Here is an 11,565-nt window from a genome sequence, read left to right as displayed (position 1 = left end):
CCGGTGTTTTCCCATACAGGTATGCAATAGAAACACGTAGTTTAAAGGAAAGAATACCCTAGAGGTCTTTTTAACCAGACAGAAATAATATCGCCAATCCTAAGGAAACAATGTGGAAGTTTAATAAGTTCAGCTTCGAGGTTAATCAAAGAGTAATGCATTACACGTCCTCCCTTGACCAAACACGCAGAAACTTATGAGCTTCAGTCTATTCAAGTCGAGCCCCATGAAAATTAACCGTAATCTATAACGATGCGGTTTCTTAATAGGCGCAAGTAATATTGTTATATGGGGTGCGTTTATTTAAAAATGAAAAGATGAAAAGGGTTTCCGCGACGACGCAGAGCCTCTCCAAATTGTATTAGACTGGATTCTACAACGCAAAAAGAGAGGCGCACTTTGTCCCAATCATTTACGGTCCTTGCCGCAGCTTTAACGTAACACTCCTCCCTTCAAAGACGAAGCCGGCTGGGCGAGTAACTGTGATGTGCACTCCGACGCACGGGTATGACAACACTACAGGCGGACGGCGTGAACAAACTGCCTCTCTTGGAACGGTAGCCGTGAGACACGACCAGAGCAATCGAATAGGTCACATCACTTAGGCGATCGATATGTATCTAGATTTTTCAAGATTTTGGTGAATCTTATTGAGGGAAAAGAATCAAATGGACCATTCAGCGAAAAAAAACGGTGTCTATACCAGCGAAACGGCGCCTAAATTCCCATTGGCTGCGACGCCACGTCATGTACGCGCCTCGACGGAGTAGAGCGGCCGAAAGGGACCGCCTGATGGCGCACTGGCGTGCCAGGTGTTGCGTAAGGCCATACAGCATCGCCATGTCACCCTAATTCATGGAAGCCTGCGTTATGGGCACGTTCCTTGTCCGCGCAAGTTCTCACCTGCCTCCTAACTCCACCTCGCTAAGCGCTATCAGGAAATAAATGTATAAAAAACAATAATTTTGAAAAGAAACACATTGGCGGTAGTTAGTTTTGAACGTGCTACCCAACGCTCAGATGACAAGTGTCTTATCCAGTGGGCTAAATCAGGGCCTTCTAGTTAACAGGTCTGCGCACACTGCTGTATGACATTATACTTGGAACGAAATTCCCATTGCCAAGCCCAGCAAGACGAAATCGGTGACGTCAAAATAACGGCGGCTTCCTCGGGAGCGGCCCGTTAGATCGTTACATTCTGTGGCAGTGAGGCAATCAAGCATGACCTGATGGATCGAAGTGCACCAGCGTTGTGCTACCTAGGAGCCGTTGGTCAAGCCTCTCAACGCGCTGGCTTGCCCATGAGGAGTTCATAACTCGAAGAAGCGCTCAGCAGCGTTCAAGCGGTCGTAAACGTTTTCACATCCACAACTCAGAAGACTCATTCTCAAATGTTTTGATGTGTAAGCTCTTTGGCAGCAGATATAAATATGTTATAACTGAACTTTGCAAAAGTAATAGCGACTTGTCCGGAAATATACACATCTGTCATCAGCGTCTATATAAGTACTTCAGAAACTGCAATTGCAGTTATAGAAAGGTCCATAATAAAAAGTTTAAACTTCAAAGTACCGAGTATGGACCATTGAGGGACCCCGTTCCGAATTTTAAACTTCGGGAACAGTTCTCTGTTGAATGAAATGGTGTTAATACGCATCTGAAAGGCAGCTTTGCAGTAGCTTTAGCACAATACCTCTCATACGGTTGTCATTAAAGCTCCCCTAAAAAGATATCATGCCTATGACCAGTCCACTTTTACATGCTGTTTACTCAAGGTTACTTGGTATTTCGTGTTTAGCATTCAATTGTGCCTGCTCACACGATATTCCTCCTAGAAAACCGTAGTAGAAGTAGGGGGCTAGTTATTATTGATCTGCATGAAAAATTAATAGTGTATGCAGAATATTAAATCATTTGCCGTAAATTATTTACTCCATCAGTTGAACGCGCTACACAGGCATTAAACGGAAGTTTCTAAAGATGTCCTGGAAATGTTTAGTCTGGCAGCTAGTTTAAATTCGCAGAACATCGAGAACACGTCATGAGTCACAGACAGGCAAAGTTCTGAAGTGTGTGATCCTGTTAAACGTATTATTATTAAAAATCAATACAACAACTGAGCGAGAAAATGATTTTGCTAGTACTTGGGAAGTCATTCTTCAAATGCTGTATGAGTCGGCGCTGTTATTTATTTCATAGTTTCAGAGTATGCTAAAACAGCCGCTTCCTTTCGAGCGTGCCAGAGTCGTTAAGGAACATCGCTTTTGCATGCTGTGTTAAAATTTGATGGCCGCTGCCGTAATGCATGATTCAATTGGTAGGCTTGAAAATCATATGTTTTTTGCGCTCTAGCATAGGTATTCTTTGTTAAGACACGAATGCACAATGCCAATTCATTTTGCTCTTAATGGGGCAACCGACCATTTCGTCAAATGCCTGCACAACCGCACCACTTTTAGCCTTCTGCGATACGCGCTCATGTTCTATCCAGATAACTGAAACGCGAATATTGCTTGAGGGCAGCTACGCGTTGGTGTTTCTGTTTATGTTTGTAGTTGAAAGCTTTTTCTTCTTCTAATGCGTCTGCATGTGTGATTTTTTTAATGCGAATAGCATTCTTTGCCAACTTTAGCTGTTTTGAGCCTATCTCTCTAACTTAGCCCCTTACGCCGGCCCAGTAGCCTAAGTTGTCTACCGGCTTGGGCTGCTAGGTATGTGGTCGGGATTGAGATTCCGTCGTGGTAGTACCGTTGTCGTCATTAGAGCTTTGTCATTCGACATTTCTCGTACCATCGTCATACAGTCACCATGCATCTGTGGTCACACCGCTGCAGTATTGCCGTCGTGGCCGTTCACAAGTCGTTCTAACTAACTTCGCGATGCGACTATCGTCATGCAGTTAATGTTAAGCCTTCTACTTCGACCCAGTGGTCAAATAGCTTCGGTTACTAAGTTCGGGGTACTGATGTAGTCGCAGTGATGCCATCATCATGCCTTCGTCATTACACAGCTTCCGTCGTGTCCCCGTTGTAAAGCTTTCGTTTTATCATTGTCACTATTTCAGTAGCGTCATTGTATTGCAATCAGACTGTCGTCATTAAATCGTGATTATGCCGTTGTTGTCATGACATCGTCGCCATTGTTTCGTCGTCACACAGACGCCATTATGCATTCGTTGTCATATCGTCGTCATGAAGCCGACTTCTTCGTGCGATCGTTGCCATTCTCACTTCCCGTTTTGGACATACCTTCGTCGTCACACATTGTCATCATTTCAGTGTACTCACGTCGTCGTCGTAGTCACATTGTCGTCTTTATGAAATAAGCATTTAGGCATCCACATGTCTTTGTCCTCATGCCGTCGTCAGTGCACGCCTTTGTCATTCCATTTTAAATCAATCTCTGTTTCTCATGCCCTCGCCACTCCGCCAGCGTCATACTGTCATTGTCATGCCCTCATGCTCAAGGGCGACCTAGGCAAGCGAGTGCCACAGCAAAGTGCAACAATATTGAAGTATGTGGCATATAGCCGAAACAACCAGTCTCAGAATTAACACTATATAGTCGACCGATTCTTTAACAGTCCAACGCGAGCAGCGATTGGCCGGCGGAGTTCTAATAGCGCGAAGCGAAGAGATCAGCAAGAGTAGCGCATGCGTAGCAAGTTCACTGGAAGCCGTTAACTGAGAAGGCGGGGAGCTTTCACCGAGTCACTCTTGAGAGGGGCTGTGTAGTGCTGGTGGAAAGAGCCTAGCAGACGAAACTTGCGGTTCCAGAGAACTTCGTGCGCACGCGCTCTTCTTGCTGATTTCGCCGCTTCCCGCTGTTAGAAGGCGGCCTGTCAGTCGACGCTCCCGCGTTACTTTTAAATAATTAGTACAGTGTACATCGAAGTGAACGTGACTTCAGGAATGAGGCCTGTTGCTGCATTGCTGCAGTGCTATACGCATTACCATCGACAGTCATCGTGAGATGAGTACTGCCACAGTTAGTTTTCTTGCTATCTCCCGCATTCTGTGCGTGTGTTCCACTCATCTGCTTTCTGTTCCATCTTTCAGTCATGCCTCGACTCTTTCTTAGTGCAGGGTAGCAAACCGTAAATTTGCTTGCCGCTTAGCCTTCATGCATGTCGAATCTCATCTGTCTCTCTCCCTCCTAGCTAGCGCGATATTTCTTGGATTTTCCAGACTTTACATAAAGGTTTAGGTTTTGGTGAAGTCTGGCCACGGAGCGAGTGGTGCCGGCAAAAGGAGTAAAGGGAGGAGAGGCACGAACACTGCATCGAAATAAACATCAGTCTAAAGACCCAGCTTTGCAAGAAGGTCGTGTCTTAGGTCCTGCTTTCCCAACAAAGGAAATAAATCATAGATACAGCCCGTATTTTTTTATTACTGCAGCCACAACTACAAGAATGATTCAAATGCAGCGTGAGACGCGATGCATTATTAGAACATTCTTTTGAGAGCATAGTGTAATGTAGAGCCCCAGAGAAAAGTATACGAGCTGTCCCACGTATTCACCATATACAGCGTGCTTTTTTAGACCACGAATATTTTTTTATGAAGATCCTGTCAGCGCAGTGAACGAGGGATTTTTGCAGAGCATTTTCCAGTCAAGGCGGGCATACTTTGTCGCTAATAACGTGAGCTTTAGGAAAATAACCTGAACTCATTAACTCTTTTATCAGAGCATTGTGCGCAGTTCTTTAAATGGCAAATTTCGCTGCAACACATTTTTTGCGGCCTTTTCTTATTTTCGATAAACCCATGTTATTTGAGACATTTATCATCCAATCACAACGTTAAATCTAGGCAATGTCGAAACCATGGATACCGGGAGCGTAGAAAAATTGGCACCGCTGTCATAGCAGAAGCAAAGGCGCGTAAGGAAAAGCACGAAGAAGTTTGCAACTGAAGGTCTAGGCCAGTCACTCTAGGTACTTTTACGGCAAGTTTTGCCTGGCAAGTAGGTGCCGCTGTGCGCTGCATCATTATTTGCAGCCACATGCCATCATTCAAAATTCGTTGCACACTTCCTTACGGGGCATTCCTGTCTAACTTAGCGGCGGCACGCGCTCAGGTTGATATTGCATCAGTTGAGACTGAAACGCGCATACAATTGTCAATATCTGGATACCTGGAATTAGGCGCGATTTTCACGATTTCGAAAGAAAGTACGGGCGCGTTAAAATGTGACTCTCTCCAAATGTGCCACTCGATTGCCCTCAATGCAATTCTAAAAGAGCTATTTATTGATATCTCCCTGGTTAGTTTTCTGAAACTTACGTTATTAGCGGCAAGGTATGCGCGCCTCGCCTGGGTATTTATCTGCAAAAGGGCCACATTCGCAGCACTCACACTTTTTCAATGAACAATATGACGTAATAAAGAACATCCTGCACGTACTGCATGTCGTTTGGTTGTGTGGTAGGGTACACCACTGTTGCCCCTTATACTTCATGCTTACGGATGATGAGTACGAGAATCCTTTGCATTTCTCACACCGCTAAGAATTTGGCATGCCGAAGAAACTCTTTGCAGCAACTGGCACTCCGTTTCTATGGAACAAAACTAGTGGTTGCTATAAAAACAAAATTAATAATGGCGTTTTACGTGAGAAAAGCACGATCTCATTATGAGACGCGCTGTTGTGGGGGATTCCGGAAATTTGGACCACCGGGGGTTCTTTAACGTCCACCTAGATCTAAAAACACGGTAGTTTTCGCAATCTGCCTACGTTATAGCCCTGGGGTGTTATAACGTGAAGCTATTCCAAACTATTTGTATTCCATTTCTGCAACAGTCGCCTACGATTGATCAAAATTTTTCTCGCAATCCTCACTTCACCTATCTGTTGCGCGACTTTGCAAAAACCGCGAAAATCTACTATGACGTGTACTAACTCATGTGCACGATTAGACCGCCCAACAGAAAAAAAAGACTTTTTTTTCGGTTTGACGCCTTTCTCACCATTAGCCTTCCGCGCCTGGTGAAGATGTTTTCGCGGTTTCTTGACAGCATGCGACGTCAAGAAGCGACGAGAACTCGCTACCTCAAAGTGACGTGTACAAATAAAGATGCTAGTGACTGCCCCGTTCCGGAAGGAATATGGGATGTCTACCCACCTATCGCTCTGGCTATGGCTACTCGAAGGCTACCCAGAGAGAATCCCTGTATAATAAGAACATTAAGGGACAATGTAACGTTGAGATGCGATTTCGGCACGCATACCACGTGACTGTGCCAACTCTTGGTCGTTCAAGATCTGTTTAGAGGCATGTTGAACCTACAGTTGCACGCAGCCGCCATTTTCGACTAGCCACCGCAAGCTAAGGAAGAGGAAGTAGGCCAATCGCAGACGCCGGCACCACCCTCCTCATCAGATTATCTGCTGTGACAGCGCCAACTCGGCCCTATCGACCCCTCTCCAGTTCTGCGTGCTCCTCGCCACTTGTCAGTCAATTAGAGAAGAAAAGTTTGTCAAGGTAGGCAATAATATTCGCTTTGAAAGCAAACAAAAGCTACAACTTAGAAACGAGGAGAGCGTCTGATTGGGGGGTTCGAAGAACACTGCAGGTCAGAGCCCGATCCATGCATGGACGCTTACCCAGATTTGACGTCAAGGGATTGGCATAAAAACAGATTGTGTGGGAAAGAAGAACGGCAACCGTTAAAGCCCCGTTGTAATCGTGTGGCTCGTACCCAGTTTGCTCTCGGGCTGCGCCTTACCTGCTGGTACTGCGTTTGTCGCTGTTGCTGCACGACCTGAATAAACGCATTTTCATTTGGTGGAGGTGCTAGCTACAACAGGAAATCTCGAACTTCGCACCTGGACGGTGCAGCCTGTGTTTATTATGCCGGAAGAAGGACCACCACAACCCGCTGCCCCGGTGACTAACCTGGTCTGCCATGGCCCGTTGCATGAACACGACCCACCAGTCTTCAGTGGTACAGAAAACTACGATGTAGAAGACTGGCTAGGTGACTACGACTGGGTGCGCATCCACAACCACGGGGACGAAAAAATAACTGGACAACGCGTCGTTTTATTGTAGCGGGTGGCTACGGTTACGCTACGGTTACGCATAAAATATATTTAGCGGTGTCGCCAGCCTGTGGCACCGCAACCCCAAACGCGGTCTCACGACGTGCGTGGCCTTCTAAACTAACCTGACGGAGGTTTACGGGTGTCCCGCCGTTCGCAAGCTTCGCGCCAAACAACGTTTGCGTGGTCGTCCACAACAGAGCGGGGAGAGGTTTACCAGTTATATAGAAGATGTTGTCGACCTCTCTAACAGCGTTGATGTGACAATGGCTCATGCCCAGAAGATCAGGCATACCTAAAAATGCATTGAATACGATGCCTTCCGGATGCTGTTGGCGAAAAACCCGACAACAGTGTCTGAACTTGTCAGTCTCTGTAAAAGCTTTCATGAACTTCGGAAACAATGCATAGCCACCCGCCAGTTTCCTCCTCAGGCCACTTCAAGTTCAAGCTTGGCTGTTGGCCGAGATAACACTTCGCTGCTGCAGATCAAGGAGTTCGTGAAGAAGTTGCTCGTCAGCTATCTCTGATACCGCTTACACACGGCAAGCCGAGTACTCCATTGGCGCCCGCTCTCCCATAGGTCATCAAGGAGCAGGTAGCCGACCACGTTCCACCTTCATTCCTGCAGGCTCCAACTGCCGCTCTCCTAACGTACGCCGAAGTCGCTACGAAGCCTGCACCGCAGACCTACGGTCTCCTTCGCCCGCCGTTTCGCCCACCCGTATCCCCTCCCGCTCGGCCTGTGGGGCAGTATGCACGACCGCAAGAGCATTGGCGCACGGAAGACAACCTTCCGATTCGTTTTTATTGTGGCCGTGGTGGACATGTGGAACATCGCTGTCACCTACTTACACCGAACGTTCCAACAATGTGCGTCCATATGGACCTCAAATTCAGCAAGGTCGCAGCTATTCGGACAGCTTTGCATCTCCGCCCGCCGTCGCGACAGCATCCTCCGCTCACCGTTCACTTTCTCGGTTGGCACCACTCTCTTTCCTTCATGCAACGTCGGCGGGGCACTTTGCGCCAGGAAAACTGAATATCGCAGTTCAGGGGCATAGGTAAAGCTATTCCAAACTTTTCAATTCCAATTGTGCTGTCAGCCCTCCACGATGGGTGAAGAACTTTTTTTGGACCACCCCCACTTCGCCTGTCCGTCACGCGACGTCATTGAATACGACGATACTTCCCCATCTGATATGACGTGTACACACTGAACATGCATGATTTGACCGAAAAAAGAAAAATAGTTGTATCTGATTGGACGCCTTTTCGCCATTAGCCACCGGCTATTGGTCAAAAGTTTTCGGGCTGCAGCCACTTCACTTGCTTGTCACGCAACGTCACAAAACCGCAAAAACTCCCCTCGTCAAAGTGACGTGTACATATTAAAGGTTCATTAATATGAGCGAACAAAACAGAATTTTCTTCTGAATAACCGCAGGCTGCCCCGTTCCGAAAGGAATTAAAAATGGCTGTCGCCGATCGCTCAGGCGCTGGCTACTCGTACCTGCCGGAGAGCATGGGTTTATTTGCGTATAGTAAACCTTCTTGCGTTGCCATGTAACGTTTTCGAACACTCTCGGCACGTTTATGACCTCATTCTGTCAACTCTTCTTTGCTGAGAATTTGTTTTAGCGTCATTTTTTAGCTTCCGTTGCATGCCGCCGCGATTTCCGACCTGCCACCGCATGTTAAGTAAGGGAAACCGGACAAATCGATGGCACCGGCACCACCCTCTTCATCCGGTTATCAATTTTCAGCACAATGGCTCTGCCCCATTGAATCCCTCTTCAGTTGAGCGTACTCCTCGCCTCTTGTCAGCCAGTTAGATACGAGAAGCCGCTCAGTGTAGGCAATGTTAAACGTTTTTCAGGCAAACAAAAGTGACCTCCTATGAACGGGGATTTGATTTGTCTGTTCAGACAACACTGCGGGTGCCCGCCCGATGGTTGCGACGGCGGTTACGCAAATTTGACGTCAGGAGATTGGAATAAAAACATATTGGAATATTTTTACGTTATAGGGTCCCAGGAGGCGAGAACAGGGGTGTAAGCGAAATGTATAAGGCCTCACACTTCCCCGAAAAACGGTATTGAAGTCGGAATAGAAGGGATATTGACAGCAGCACTTGTCGACACCAGCGCTCTGCATTCAGCGATAGATGCCGTCTTTAATGCAAAATAGTAAAAGTAACCACGCCGTTTTCAGGACTGTCCCTTCGGACTGCCGACGCGCAGCACTTCGAGCCACCTGGTGCCTGCACCGCTGATGTCGTCATGCAGGAGATCCTTTAGCTCTAAGTCTTACTCGTACTATACTCGTTCTTGCACCGCTTAAGATTTGAGGCATAAGCTACACGTCCTACTTCTTGCACTTGATATAATGAAGAGATCGTCTGTTTTCAAGTGATGCGGCACAGCGGAAGCTATGTTGAGTGCTATTTCTATAAGCGCCCGCCGCATGATCCGCAGGAAAAAATTCTATGGCCGTGGTCGGAATGCCTTGCGTAGACACAGACTATTTGTTTAAAAACGTGCTTCAGCCCTTGCCTTCCCTGAACAGAGATTATCGATCAAGCTTCTGTGTAGTTTTCTCCTGTGGAGAAAGACATTTGCATGAATTAATGTTAAGGTGGGTTTTTATCTCACTCTGCGTGTGTTTTTCTTTGTGCTCTCAACATCTTTTTTTCTCAGTTACATGGTTTGATGGTTTTTTTTTCCTTTATTGATAAAAGATGTATATGACGTACTCTTGCCATTTCATTGCCTCTTTTATTTTATTTCTTGACCCTAGTGACGATGTTCCGGCCAAAGTCAGCTTTTTTGCTGGAGAATCCCCGAATAATATGTTGGAAATAAAGTACCTTCGTGGCTTGACACTTACATAGCCGGCTGTTTCACTGGACGTACTTTCCTAATTCCACCTATTGTGAAGAACAAGACAAAAACTAATTGTCACTGAGGAGCAATGCCACGCTTTAGCCTGTTTAGCTTGTTTAGGCATACAAAAGCATTCAAACCGTTAATGTTAGAGTGTTTCTACTGATTACGACTGTCCTGGCGTCTTTGGTAATAAGAAAACATTAATAGACACTTTCGCCGCTCAATACTTTGTTTGCAGGAGTATGATTCCGGTATAACATAGAAGTCTGGAAGTAAGCACAAGGACACCGGTTCTTTTTCTTCCTTCCAGCTGGCGGCAGCTTTCGTGAGTCCTTTCTCTCTCTCGGCAGCACAGTTGTTTATACGACGGGTCAATACGCAGCTACACCTAAGGGATATATATATATATATATATATATATATATATATATATATATATATATATATATATATATATATATATATCCCTTAGGTGTATTTGCGGGCGGATACGTCGCTTAAAACTGTTATGCTGGATTAGCTACATCTAAGGCCGGCTTTACACCGAGGCGCAATGTTCTTCTATGAAGCATGAGCCATGCCTTCTAATGAAGAGGCGTACGAATGTATTCTGTACTGTTGAATGCACTGGGCCGCCTTCGCGGTACTTTTTTTCCGGCGCACAGGAACAGAATACGGCCCCGTGCCTTTTGAAGCTCAATTTGAGTTAGAATCAAACTGATTATACATTGCTCGCCAAGTCTGAGTGGCTTGTACGTGCATGTATGGCTTCCCACTTTGCCCAGCCAACTCGGACAACGCCCCTCTCCGTCTGCATGACGTGCCGTCATTGAAACTGATGCCGCACACTCGGCCGTTGTTTGTTGCCTTCTACCGTAATTCTGGGACTTGTCCTGGCGGGGCGCGTTCCGCGATTTCTATGCAAATCGTTTGCACTCACCGAAAATGGTTGGTGGCAACTGCCTAGGATTATGTAGCCGCTAAAGAATTTTATGATGACACGACGTCATCTTATAGTGACTGCATTTTATAGAGACCATGGTCAGGCCAATACACAAATGAGCCAAGCAAGGCGTAGCGGGAATAGCTGCAGTATTCAATTCATCGGGTGTATTGATGGAGGTTAAAGTCTCAACGAACTGTGCATTCATACTAAGGAAATTGGAAATCGAAATGGGTAAAGAACGTTTCACTGTACTCGATTTGGGTTTCTTGGTTTTAATATTTTCTCTAGACACTGATAATGCAAGCCAGTGAACCAAGATTTGTTGAAATTGCGAAATTTTCTTATTGAAGAAATTTCGGATATGAATGTCTGAGAAAGCGGCATTCGAACATGTAATTAAGGGCACAACGAATATTTTAACAGATTCAAATATATAAATTATGTGCAATGCAATGGGCAACACAAGGTTTATATACAGTATTTAAAAGCTATATTGTAGGTAGCAACTTACACTAAGAAAGTTATATTTGAGAAATGCACAAAATATTTTTGCATGTAGTGCACAATCAAATGGCAGCATCAAAATAAAGAAGCCGCCCGCCACCAGGTGTGTGTATTGCTATTTATAATTTTTCAGTGTAGTATTACAGCAGTACCGCTACTTATAATGGTCAAGTACAATACTTC

The sequence above is a fragment of the Dermacentor variabilis genome, chromosome 2 (assembly GCF_050947875.1).
Source record: "Dermacentor variabilis isolate Ectoservices chromosome 2, ASM5094787v1, whole genome shotgun sequence".
NCBI lineage: Eukaryota > Metazoa > Arthropoda > Arachnida > Ixodida > Ixodidae > Dermacentor > Dermacentor variabilis.
Note: the sequence above shows the minus strand (reverse complement) of the source record.